This window comes from Drosophila ficusphila, unplaced genomic scaffold (assembly GCF_018152265.1).
Source record: "Drosophila ficusphila isolate 14025-0441.05 unplaced genomic scaffold, ASM1815226v1 contig_791, whole genome shotgun sequence".
Taxonomy (NCBI): Eukaryota; Metazoa; Arthropoda; class Insecta; order Diptera; family Drosophilidae; genus Drosophila; species Drosophila ficusphila.
The window spans coordinates 27,722,535-27,736,693 of NW_025064737.1; the positions used below are offsets into that span (position 1 = coordinate 27,722,535).

General features: G+C 40.9%; 1 protein-coding gene across 8 annotated transcripts in view; it reads left to right on the plus strand.

The window, feature by feature from the left end:
* The window catches only part of LOC108099384 (tropomodulin), a 45,994-nt gene that overhangs the window by 4,497 nt on the left and 27,338 nt on the right, over positions 1 to 14,159 (plus strand). The window contains exon 1 of one of the 8 annotated variants that reach the window (XR_001771929.2): positions 2,201 to 2,236. The exons of 5 other annotated variants lie outside the window; for them this stretch is intronic. The gene's annotated coding sequence lies outside the window, so the exon portion shown is untranslated. Of the gene's footprint in view, positions 1 to 2,200; positions 2,237 to 10,384; positions 10,606 to 14,159 lie in introns of those variants that run through there. 2 more of the 8 variants (XR_001771926.2, XR_006245815.1) reach the window with 2 other exon arrangements.

Here is a 14,159-nt window from a genome sequence, read left to right on the forward strand (position 1 = left end):
TATAATTGAAAAGCAAACGTTTTGCGTGAAAACATAAGGCGAATATCTGTGGGATATATAGTATGCTAGCGTTCATGCTGGGGTATATAAATAAAACTGCCAAATTGTGTACACGGGGCGTATGATGAACGTGCCATTTACTCTGCTCAGCGATTTGCCCTCTCCCTCTTTCTCTCTCTCATCAAAATTTCTCTGGTGAGAACTCGCTTTATGACTGGCACATATTTCATTTAATTTTCAAACACCACTAGCTTATTTATTTATCCAGATCAAATCGAAAATCGCCTCTCCGGATTCTTTGACCTGCCGCAACGGAAGTTTGCCATTGCTCAGAGTCTCGAAACCCCGCTGGATTTTGCAGAGCGTTACATCTCAACCAGAATAACAAACAAATAATTTCATTGTATGCCATAAGCTTCCGCCAGCTTCGGGCGGATATTCTATTGAAAATTTATTTCAATTACATTTGAGCGTGCCGCAAAATCTCGACGAATAAAATTCAATTTACAAAATGTTTTGCGTAGTTTTCTGCGTGCTGGGCGAGGAAACGGTAAGAGGAAAGTTGGGGCTCAGGAACATTGTTTTCTGTTGGCGATTGGATGAGGAAAATTTGCAGATTTTCCTGAGCACTTGTAAGCACCTAAGGCAAACGATTCAAAGCCCAAATGCAAATGAAAGCAAGACAATTAGTTGGAAATTGGCTGAGTTTAAGGGATCAGACTGATTGAACCGAAGTTGTGGCCCTAGGTTATTAGCATTTTCCTTCGATAAATATGTAGAGCTTTGTAAATTAGTTTGGCCGAGTCGATGTTTGCCTAACCCAATTAAACAACAAATTATCAACAGCTCGGCGACTGCAAACTGACACTTGCTTGTTTACACAGAATCATCTTGTGGCTTCCATTTTCCACATTTCCCTCTCAAATCAATGCAAATAAATAATCCCCATTAAATTGTATTTCCATTTAGATGATGAACAAGCCACTGACCCCTAAATCCGGTCTATAATTCCATATGCCGAATATTGACATTCGGCCATGCTCTCAATTGACTTTGTTTTTCATTGGTGCGGTGCAGAAAATCCATTTATTTGATTCTAATTTGGCCAAATCGCCCTTAGGCCACATTTCACGGAACAGAAGTAGCTTTTCACGAGTGTAAATCAGTTGCAAGGGTAATAGAATATCCAAAATCTATTTTAACTTTTTTAAATACAAACAAAAATTATCGAACAGTGGCAACCACTTTCCTATGAAAACAACTTTTATTAAAACAAAAGTATATAATAATATTGAAACATTTATAACACTACTCGTTGCGAAACGCACAGCTTCGATAATTTATTCAGCTTTCGTACTTATTTTTTCGTTGACTGCTTTATTTTTTCGAGCGCTGCAAATTAACGAATGTAATTATTGCAGTCTGGCTGCAATTTGCGGTTAATGGGCCCATTAATATTCAAGCGAAACCGGTTTTAATTGCGTCCAAGTGCCCATAAGTCCGAGTTAAGAGCCTCTCGAAAAATCAGGCACTTGGCCCTGACAATGGCCGCCATTTCCGCTCTGCGGGGAAAAAAGAATGCGAAAAGCCCGCGAGGAATATTAGCGACAATGCCAGGAATTTGTCAACAGCAAGAAATCGAAAGTTAACCCCACACGTACACCACACACGTAGACTGCGATGTATATATAGAGCAATAATATAGAAACAGCAGATACCCGACGTCAATTGGCACTTTGATTGCATTTCGATGCAGTTTCCGACTTGAATTTGCATTTGCAGTCAGTTGCATCGCAAAAGCCCCAAAACTAAGCAGCGCGCACCGACGCATCAATCGCGCAGCAATCGAACCGAAACTATTGATTTATAGACCCAGATGGAACGGAGTGGTTCCAGTGGTCCGGCCAAATAAATAGATTAGTTTCGGACCCTCCCCCGACATTTCCATATCTCGTAGTTCGTGACGCGCGATCTTGTTTTCCGGAGTTGGTGTGTGTGTGTGCCAGTGAGATCCAAAAGCATATAATATATCTCTACCCCTCAGTGCAGAGCAACGAAATCTCAATTGAGTTTCTGCGCAGTGGCCAAGATTGCCCAATTCAAGTTAATTTCGATTTTGGCAAAAGCGGATTAGGCCCCCACCTCCCCACGCAATCTCTGCGCCTCCCAGGAACCAGTAGATTCCCGAAATCCACCAGGAAGCCAAGTGGTTGCCATGGCCATAACAGACGATGCGGTAAGTCGCTCACCGGGGGTCAGAGTGCCTGCCTTTCAAAGGTTCCGCCTTTTTCTCTGGGATTTATCTAAATATAGGTGCAAGTTTTATTGGAACTGTTTACCTACTGATAACAAATGAAAGGCTGAAAACAGATTCTAGGGATTCAATTATTTGTATCAGAGACAAATCTTAATTCTTTGATATTACTAAAATATTTAATTTATCTATATTTTAAAGAGAACATCCTGTTTCATTTTTAAAGCTAGTACAAATCCCTAGTTTTCCGGATGAACCCTTGCGTAAACTCTTAAAGTTTTCCCACTCAATCATTTGATCAGATTCTGCAACATTTCCCTTGGTCAGTATTCCCCCGACCTCCGCCTCCACTCAACAAATTAAAATTGCCCCCGGGTGAGAAAATCTATCGACTTAGCTAACTGAGCCACACGAACAATGGCCGAAACAATTTCCTCCAACAAATTTTCCAAAAGTAACCTAACGAGTGGGCTTTTCGGGGGAGGGGACCAAACAACTCAAAACTTTCGCCGCTCTTGCTGTTCTTGTTGTTGTTGTTGTTGATGTTGATGTTGCTGCTTTTGTGTGTTTTCCTGCGCTTGCCACTTAGGTGTGAAAATCACTTGTCAATCTTTTATGTAAAGAAGTCGCCGTCGTCGCTGCTTTTGTCACCTGCACCGCCCTGCCACGCCCCCTGCTCATCGACGCCTCTCGTTTCGTCTGCTCCGCTCGTAAAATTTTGTCGTCTGCTTCCGTTTTCTTCGCACTTAATTGTGTCTGATCTGCACTGGGAAAAAAGTCTTAAGCTTGACAAATTGACATATTAAAATTCAAAAGGCAACCTATCAAATGATTTCTATTCATTTTCTTAACTTTTAGGAAATTTGTTTTAATATTTGTTATTTTTATCACCTTGCCCTTTCTGTTTTTAGCAGTGTACTCAGGTCTGCCGTGCTGTGCGTGCGGTGTTGTTTCACGTTGTTTCTGGCGTTGTTGTGGTTCAAGGTGAGCCGACATCGACAACGACGCTTCGACGCATCTTTCAATCAGATATCCTCCGATTTGGCCCGCCCCCTTTGCGCCCCTTTGCGGCCGCCCCCGGGGGCAACCCGTTGAGTTCGTGCGAACATTTCCCCACTGCCAAGGACTTCGCTTCGGTCTCCCGCTTTTCTTTTTCCTCGTCGCTCTTCTGCCTTGGCTTTGGTCTGTTTATTTTGGCTGCGGGTTATTTTCTGCCTTCGTATTTTTCACTTAATAAAATTGTTTTCTTTCGCTTCGACCGATGCCTTAACTTAACCGCTTCTTCGTGCCTTTTCAATATGTTTAAAAATAAACGTTGACTGCCTCCCGTGCTCGCTTAATCTCTTTCCCGCTCGGAGTTTTCCTTTATTACATGTACTCTGAGCTGCTATCGACACACTTTTTTATCTGCCTTCGGCCTTTGTTGCTTTTCCCGCCCTCTTCCCTCAGCCGCCGCCGTGTTATTTGTGCTTTGTGTTGGTTTATTAGCAATTTTGCTAAGCAGTTTGCGGTCTTAAGCAACTCGGAATTACGCTGCAAGAAATATTGGTTCGATACAGGAGGGCATATTCGAAAATGTTTCTCAAAAACAGTGTCACAGAATAATCAACGAAGTAAAATATTTGATTATAAGAGATTTAAATAAAATAAATTCGATTCATAACTAAACTGTTGTTAAATACTATGTATGCATTTTTCTCTTTGACTTAGTTTATTCTTTAATTTTGCTGATGAAGATGCCTGCATCTTTCCATCTTACTCTGCACATTTCCTGACTTCCACCCATTTCTTTGTTTCTCCTAATTGGTTGTAGTTCTCTTTTAATGAAGATATCTACGTAGTTGCGAGCTTTTCTATATTACGTATTAATCTCCGTTGGATGGATAACCCATTCACAACGTTCTCTATGGCTCTACCTTAATTAGTACGTCCCATGAGCGATTGGGACTAAAGGTGTTAATTTGATGAGTGCTCCCCAATGACTTGGGGGCTTTGCGGGTCTGGGGAGCAAATCCATTAGATTGATTAAATGCAGACTACGGTCACTGCAGTTTCCCACGCATTGGCCAGATTTTCACACTCAAACATCCAACTTTCCACCCACGACCACCAGCAGCTGCAGCTGTCATGAATATATTCCACACTCCCCCGATTCTTGGTCCCGTTGGCTGATTCCAACATTTCGGAAAATCATTTCCCAGCGCCATTTCCCCATTGTCTAGCTCTGCCTGCAGCTTTCGCGCAATCAATCAAAATGCGCCATGCAAATGGGAAAAAGAATAGAAACAGGAACATAAACTTGTTTATATGCAATAAAACGAAGAATTCATGCTCTTAAAATAAACATTTCCATTTGAGTGCTACTAGAAAATCTGCTTAAATACGACAGGAAGTTTACTAATAGGTTTACGTTAAATATTTCAAAATGTCGACTTGTGCTCCTGAAAGTATGCAATAAAAAGGCTTTTCAATTATAATAACTTATGGGAGTGTACCACTGAAACTTTCTGACTGCTCGGGAATTTTCTTGTCCCTTCTCCCGGTTTTTTCTTTCTATTTTCTCAGCTCTCCACCCCGTGCTCCTCTGCATTTAGACTCCAAGTAGGACAAACAAAGCCAACTCAGCGAATACTGCGGATATGCATGGAAATCGGGGAAACAGCAAACAGGCAAAAGCAAACAACCACCCACACTTTTGTGTGTACTACAAACATACATGGCTGACAGCTGAAAATGCTCGCAATCTATCACAACATACAAAATATGTTCCAAAAGATTTTCAATTTATTTTCACTAAAACGATTTTCCCTGTTGCCCGTCGATGGCAATGCATTCGGCGATATTGTTGATGGTTTTGCAACCAGAGAACACAGAGAACCCAGTGAACAGAAAGCCAATGAAATGAAATAAAATTGAAACGCGCGACCAACTGCAAGTCCCAGAGAAGTTGATCGCCACATGTGCCTCTCTAATTAGTTGTCTGCCCCAAAAAGTGGGGGACAGGGGGCGGGAAAGCCGGCAGAATGAAGGAAAAGCTGATCCCGGAAGTGGGCGACGACATTTAAGCGCTACGATATGTGAACAACTGCAATTTGATTGCTAAATAGGTTCTGCGCGGCTATTCTGGGAGCTTCTGGGAAACACAAATCTCCAATTCCGGGTGCGCTTAACAGGGCGTATGATTGATATTCGACACAGCCACAGTTTCGAAATATTCCTAGAAAGAGTAAAAACATATGTAAATGGCGTTTTTGTTAAATGAAAATTAGAGATTCAAATTTAAGTTAAAGCTTTTTAAATTCAAAATGGATTACTCGAAGGTTGATTTTACAGGTCGTATGATTGATATGGGACCCAGTAGCTGGCGACCATCAGCCACATTTAGAAGTGCATATAAGCAGGGGACAAACAACCATAAAAATGTCACATGGCTTTGGGACTCACAGCCATAAATCAACTGCCCATTAGCAGGGAAGAAATAAAATGGGGAAAATTATTAATTTACACGAACTCAACATGCAGGAAAAACCACTCGGAGATTTTGTTAAATGCAAATCGAAAATCATCTGCCAGCTTACTCCGCCTTTTCTTTTCTATATCTCGCTTTATGGCTGTCGTCGTTTTCTGATCAGTTTATGGGCTCATTTCTAATGGATTCTATAGACAAACCACTGGTAGATATTTTTCTTAAGGTTTTTATAGTTAAAGATAGTTAAAGATATTTGCATTTACTTAATCGTTTACTGACCTTTGAAGCATTTTCAAATACAAGATTACTATATTTCTGAAAAAATAATTTTTTAAATTATAAAGACAGAGCATAAAATTCTGGTAAAGCATATGCAGCAAAACTTAAAACAAATTTTTATTTTTAAAACATTTCAACTAATCTTCAAAGCGAAATAGATGTAAAAAGTCTATATAAATATGTAAGAGTACATCTTTAAATATCCAAAATTCTAAATTTAGGCCAGAAGCATTGCTCATTACAGAAATTGATTCATTGATGGACTTCTCTGGTCCCAAGCCCATAATCCCTGAACTTGTTGTTTGGTTTGGTCACCCCTCTTCTTTATACCGAGACCCACCAACACACTTTGACAATAACAAAATCTATAAATATTCCTTTCTCTTAGCTATCTCTGTTTTTCTCTACTATATGTAATCTTTTTCGGGAGGGCGACCCCAGACGAGGTGAAATTCTTCAGCAAAATTTCTGCTTCCATTTGATGTTTTGCCCGCTCTTTCGATGCTGTTCTTTGTGTTTGATTATTTAAATTATAACCTACATAATTTTAATGGCTTGGAAAGAAACATATATAAAATTAAATAATATTTATGGGGCGTAGACAGGCACATGGTCAGGCGAGCCAAACATTCCTCTGCAGAGCGGATAACGAGGGGTTTTTGTTGGCAGGGGGAGGTTTGGGTTCTGGGATTTGCTGGGTTGCTATCATAACCATTATTTGCGATTAGGAACGGGCGAACTTTCTGACTTACAGCTTAGGTGTAGATTGCCATAATGCTTGGCTTAATTGTTATTGTGATTTTCTTATATTCATAAATAACTATGGAGTCCAATTCCGATTTCGAACATTTCAACTTCAAAACTCACCTCGCCGGCGATGAACTCACCTTCTCCGCGCTGAAATTGAAAATGATTTACCTTGAAAGCGACGCGGTCATTCAGCTAAAAGTATGATTCAGGTGGGAGTGGGAGTGAGACAGGCACACCCAAACACTCACGTTAAAGACCAAATAAAAATAAATAAGACTGAAAAAAGTAAAAGAAAAGGCCACAGAAGAAGAAGCATTGGTTTGCTCACCTCAGGCTCTCAAATTTGAATTTGAAGAAGCAGCAGGTGTGTGCTTGCCAAAAGAGCTAATTATTGAAGAGAAAGTTGCTCTTAGCCCACCTGCAACTCTTTAATTGTGTATATAAGAGCTTGACTGCGCACCTGTGTGCGTGAGAGTCTCCTCAGGCAGCGGTGTATGTGTGTGTGTGTGTGTGAAGAACACCTTCAGCGCGACAATGTCAATGATCATTTCTAACATGAGGCGGTGGGCGGAAAATTGGGAGGAGAACTCACCTTGACTCACCTCGCCAGTGCCTCTCAAACTGCAAGTGAATTTTCCTTTCTGTCGCACTTTTACCCAATATTCCGCTTGGCGGGGTTAAAGCCCTTTACGCCTGTCACACCTTTTCCTCTTCCGCTGATTTATTTTCCACCTCTTGTTTGTAAACATCGATAGGAAAATGCACAGACACAGCCGTTTTCCCCCATTAATGCTTTCCATTTATTTAGCCTGATTTTTACCTTGCGTATACGTGCACTTTTTACACTTTTTCCCCCTTTTTTGCACAGCCTTTGCATCTGCGATTTTTACATCAACATGCTGCAAATCCAGCTGCGAATTGGAAATTCAAAAATCATTTTGCTGCATATTGATACACACTGCCTTGGGCTATAAATAATGTTTTATTTTCTTGCTTTTTTGGGTGGAAATATCGGAGCGCTTTATTTTTAGCAGGCGTTGTGCCTACAAATCGTTTGTTGTTGTTTATTTATATGCCCCAGCTGGGAGGGGCGGGGGGCTTTTCAACTTTGTTGAACAAAAGAAGGAAAACTTTCTGGTCAGGGAGCGGAAAAAGTAAAATGCGAAGCAATTAATTACGCCGGCAAAAAGGACAGCATGGGTCTTGGGATAAAGCCTCCCCTTATTAAAGAAAACCCAATCAATGCCATTTAAACCGAATGATAATTTTTTTTAATTAAAAGCAAACAACTCATTAGGCGAGATTTCGGTTTCCGCCATTTGAGGTCTTCATTTTCCGACTGATTGCGAGATAAATCCGGGGTAGGCCAAGTATCTTCCTGGTACACTGCAGCGCAATTTGTCCACCATTTTCTAAAAATACGCTAGCTAAGAACGCAATAAGCACGCGACAAGAATGATGGAAAATCGGAGCGGGGAAGCCGGGGGGGATTGACTGATTAACACCCGGGGAAAGCATCAAAACAAAAGGTGAGACAAAGGCCAACAAAGGAGGCGAAGTAATCTTCGATCGAGAGGTTTGATTCCCGCAGTCAGTTGGCCACCAAAGGCAGTCGCATCCACACAGTGGGATCGAGGCAGCTAGAAATCAAAATTCAAATTGAAAATCTCGTGCGAATTCGAATATATTTCAGCATTTTGCTTAATTTGTTTTTCGTGTTCGAGAAAATTGCGTTCACCTGTTTTGGCAAGTTCGCACACAGATCTCTGCGCTGAGCAAACGCGAGAGAAAACGGCATACAAACTGCCAAATTACGCATACGAACCGTTGACAAGAGCCACGAAGGGTGGCAAGTGGAATATATAAAAAATGTGATAAAAAGTGAGGGCAGACCGCGGCAGCCTTTTTGCACACACATACGAGAATAACACATAAAACAATAAAAAGAAAAATAAAGTGTATAACATACATGGGAGAGCAGGCTTTTCATTTTGAAGATGATGAGCGAATTGCGGAATTTTTCAGCTCCCCGCGGCCACATTAAGTGCTGATTGTGTGCGCTGCTCTATTAGCCAGCTCTCTCCTTCAGAGAAATACCTCCCCCCTTACCGGATTTTCCACATATTTCGACTGGCACTGGCAGCAGGCTAAGAAATTTCGGGCCAACTCAGTTCGTTCGACGCGCGTCTCTGTGGCTGAGGCCGAAAAACTGTGCCCGACAAATGTTGTTCCACCTAGAATTTGCATGCCAACAGATCCAGCCAATAATGCCATAATACCCCTCTGAAAGCCCCGCGCTATCAGTGCAAATCGAAGCCGAAACAAAAACAAGAACAGGCACAAAACACCATTCAAATACAAACACACCGAAAACCAAACCCAAAAAAGTGCAACACGCCACAGAACACGCAACCCAAATCAAACAAATAATAATTCAACACACACCGCACAACAAAAAACAACATCAACAACAGTGAAACTCTAACGATTCAATGCAAACAAATGATTTTCAGCGGCAGGCTCGCCAACTGTCCATAAAAGTGCATTAAAATGCTTCTGATATAAAACACTTTCGCCACAAAAACTGACACGAATTAAAGACCCGCCGAACACAATTCAAATAAGCACAGAAAAACTACGGCAGGCAATAAACAAAGGCCAAACACGTTTTTAAACATTATAATTCATGGACTTTTCGGAGTCGACAAAATATATATTTTTCCAGCACAAAGTTTTCATTTCACTTTGCATTTAGTGTGAATTTTAAGCCACTCCTTTTCATTACACCGCATGACACAATGTTTTGGTTTCCCAAAAAAGGAAATTTTTCTGCACGACATAAAATGAAATAGAGACAAAAGTTTTTATTGCCATGGAAATATAATTTTAAAATGTAGAGCCAAAAGTCAGTTCGAGTTTCCAAGATGTGTTTGAAATACTTTTTAATTTTTTCCTGTGTGTAAATGGGTTTTTAAAACTAATTTCGTTGCTATTTATATGTGTGCTGGCCATGGATGCTGTGTTCCCACAATTTCTTTTAATTGCCATTTGGCTTATGAAAATTTCTTTCTAAAATTGAGGAAGTAATTTGCCTAATTATAGACAAAGTTTCTCTCAAAAACCCACAGATTGGTTTCTAGAAAACGGGTTGACTAAAGCGGGGGAGAGCAGAGAAAGTGGGGGTATTCCATAATTCATGAATGTCAAATTCGCATTTAATTTATGGATAAATCCCCCACGCCTCTGGCGGATTTATAAGTTCATAAATCTGCGTCCATTGCCGCTTATTTACAAATAATTACAGAATTTAATTGCCGGCCAAGTTTGGCGCACAAATTTGCACTCGAAATTGTTGTTGATGTTGTTGGTAAACGCGTTTAATTAATTATAGCCGAGAATTTCACTTTTCGAGGCAGCTGCAGCCATAAATTCGCACCGGAGAAAGAGAGATTTGCGAAAGAAAACAGAAATCATCGGTTGAAACAAATAAATAAATAATAAATAATATTTAATTCATATTCGTGCGCAGATATTAAAGCGAATATCTAATGTGTTTCCAGTGAAAATGAGCGAAAAAAGATGTTCGTGAGTGAGTCAGAGCAAGGAAAAGGAAAAAATTTAAGAAAATTATACGATAATATTTGCGGAGAGAAGAGTGTGGAGTGAAGAAAAGCATTTATGCAACGTACTCGGGGCTAGAAAGGATTACAGCACTCTCGAAAACACACTCGCCATGGCAGACTCTGCCAAAGACAAGGACGTCATCGACGAGGAGGAGGTGGTGGAGGAGGAGACCACCACCACCACGACGACCAAGAAAACCTCCCAGTGGCACAAAACCCGCACCACCAAGGTACGAACTGGGTGGATTCGCCAACGCCCCCGGCTGTCAAACTGACAAATACCCGACGGATTGAAAGTTCCACTCGTTCCGTCCGTCGCTGATATTTCCTACAGAGCGTCGGTGTGCCTCTGAAAATTCTTTATATTTTTTCAGTCGGGGCGGAGGCGAAGACAAGTATCTGGGCAAGAACATAGACTAAATAGCTGTTTTATTGAGATTTTAGTGAATTTCTCGGGTGACAGTCACGAGAATTTAGTGGCAGAGCTTGTTTATTTTTTTGTCTATTTAAACCGATTAAACTGAACAGAGTTCACCTTTTTGAATTTAAGCCTGCATCTGAAGCGATGTAAAGGTCCACACAAATTGATACGAATTCAGCAAAATAATTTATAGGATTCTCTTTATCACCATTTGACTGGCTACAGATTTCTCGGTAACCTCGACCAAACTATTCACTGGATCGCAAAGATACACCCTTAGGTTATTCATCGATGGCTAATTAACTGGAGCATTTAGTGACGCTTTTGCGCCTGGATGGCTTCCAGAAAATAAACAAAAACCGAGAAACATTAATCACCATCGGAGGCAGGGAGTTTCCCCCAGGCCCCGACTAATGTATGCACATACTTTTCGGGGGAGAGGAAGTTCTGGGAAGGAACTGCTCGACCACTAAAAGGGTTCCAGACTTGAAAAGGGAAGGAAGATGAAGTATTTCCAGGTCGCCGGGCTTGATAAGGATAAAAAGAGGGGGTGGGGGATGGGGGATGGGGGATGGGGGATGGGGGATGGGGAATGGGGGATGGAGAATGAGGGGGATAATCTTCGTGCGGGGAGAATGGCCAGCCCACAATTGCCACTTTGATTGTAGCCAGCCACATGGGATCCAATCTGGTGGTTTCGCTTGCTTTCCCTTGGAGGGAAAGGCCGTTCGCATAAATTACCAGGGGGTGTAAATAAGGAGGGAAGTGCTTAGATGTAAGAGATTCTGGCCCACCTGTCGCTCTCGGAATTCAAAATGTTGAAGGAGCAATCAATCAAGCTGCAGAGTATTTATTAAACGATATTATGAGGCTTACCCCCCAATCGGGTGAAAATGCTGAGCATTATGGAAGGAAACACCCAGTCGCCCACCCAATTCAAGCACATTCGAGAATTGAAAACGCAGGAGCTTACATATTTTTTTTTAATAGCTTCATTGTTTCGCTTAACAGGATTTTATTTCACTTAATGTACCAACACCTCCACACACTCCTGGGTGTCCTTGGCTCACACCTACACTGAAACAGCCGCTTTATAGCCCCCACCTAAGATTTTGTTTGCCTGCTCGGTTGTTTTCCTTTGCCCAACGGCATTTTGGCTCTGCCTTTCTCAAATCAGCAAAAAATAGGGAAGGAACAGGAAAAGCAGGAAGAGCAGGGGAAAATGAAAAGGGCAGGATGAAAGGAAAAATAACATTCTCCGACTGACTCCAGCTGGCACGGAGCATTCCTACATATGAGCATTCCTGCCGGCCAACATTTATAAGTCCACTCGAAGAAACAGCTTAGCTTTATGAAGACTATTTATTTCAGTAAATATGCTACATGGATTAGCATGTATTGTTGATATGTGTGCAATAATATTCTTATTTTTGAAAACAAAACTGTTATTTGTAAGAAATGCTCCACCCCTTTTTTTCTGTGTACAGCACGAATAGTTGACTTTTTATCCGCAGGTTTTCATGGCAGGCAGCAATCAAGTCGCAACAATAACAACAGCTACAGCAATCCCCACACACACTTCCGCTCTGTCGCTCTATGACTTTTCCTTTTTTTCCCGTTTCCCGTTTCCCCGTTTCACCTTTTTTCCTGACTTTCATCTCTGGCTTTTCCTCTGCCAGAGTTTATCAGGGAAGTGGTGGCGAAGCAGTCAATGCATTCTGCGGATCGATTCTGGAGTTTAGCCATTAAAAAATGCACTAAACAGGAAGTCACAAAAGCAGAGGTAGAAGTGGAATCCTAGATAAACAGGACAGTGATACGAACCTCCGTAATGGAAGCCATCTAAGGGCCTTTAAAAGGATTTAAAGTGCAGCAGTTTCTCTAGTTTCCCTTTTCTAGTGGCATTAAACAATATTTCAGCACTAAGTTCAGATTCATTTGAAATCTAACTTGTGTTCCCCTTCACTTTTAATTTGATTCATCAAACTTATGGCACTCAAGACGGAACTTTATGATGATTTGCCCATTAAATTGAATTATATCTAATTGATTTAATGGGGTGCTTTAAGCTGGCGTTTCCCACACTATCCTGTAATTTTCATTACTCACTTTCCATCTGCTCCCTTATTTTCACGCTCCCTTCCTTCGGCGGGAAACTCCTCTTCTGAGTGGGTGTGTGTTAATTTCTTAAACAGTTCTCGTCCTTCGTTTTATGCGTTTTGACGCGTCACCTCGAAAGGCGCATATTGCCCCCCAGCCCAAGCCACTCGCCTCGTAAACTGGTGGGCAGGGAATTTTTATCTTTTAATTAAAAGTGATGCGGCTCCTCCTGTGCCATTTTGCTGTCGCATTTTCCCGGGGAAACCCGACTCCGCACAGGACTGCCCCACTTTTGCACCTTGTCGCATGTAGGTGGGCATTAATTAAGCACTTTACGATTGCTTCCGTGTGAAACAATTCGGAGGAGCCAGGACGAATCCGAACTAGAGCCATAATGTGGAGCCCTCTCGGCAATTTTGTTTTATTTGCCGACTCTAATACATAAATGTTTATATATGTAATAAAACAAATTATGTGTTCTTCGAGTGGCTCGGCGCGTGGTGGCAGCTGCTTTTCACTCATTTTGCGCAATTAACTTGGTCAGAAGAGGCACAAAGGGGCTTCTCGGGATCATTAGGGTTCAGTCAAGAGGCTAATTGACTTTGAGCTGCTTTGGCCCTTGTGGGTGCCTACTTTCATAGGCGATATAATCAGATAATAAAGCGTTTCATTAGCCAGAAAATATATTGATTCTTAAAATTTGCTTTGTTTCTGGTACTAATACAAAAAAGAGAAGCTGTATTGAGCGTAATTTGCTTATTACATGAGTTTGCTGCAAAAAGGAAAAGCTTTTCCTTATTAGAATTTATTTATGTTCATTTCGTTCAAACATAAATTTGTCTAGACAATTTTAACGGCCATTAATTTACTTTATCAACCATTTATTTGAGCCGAAAATAGTTTTATTGCCATTTACCAAATGAATAAATTATTTAATTATTGAATTCCAAACTAGACATTTTTATTTTTCGATAGAATACAAACATTTTCTGAAAGTATAATATTAGCAGATATCAATTCCTGTACATTCAATTTATTCCCTTGTTTATGCATACAATATGTATACAGATAATATAAAGCGTATCAAAAATAATCAATTAATTTCTCTCTTCTTCTCTTTGCAGGTAAGCAGAATTCTTGTTTAAATATAACAACGCCCAAATTGTAGTATTACAAACAAGGTTGGTATTCATTCATTTGTACAAAAAAGCATTGGTCCATTCATACACTCGCTGCGATGTTCGTTACTCCAACTTAATTCCA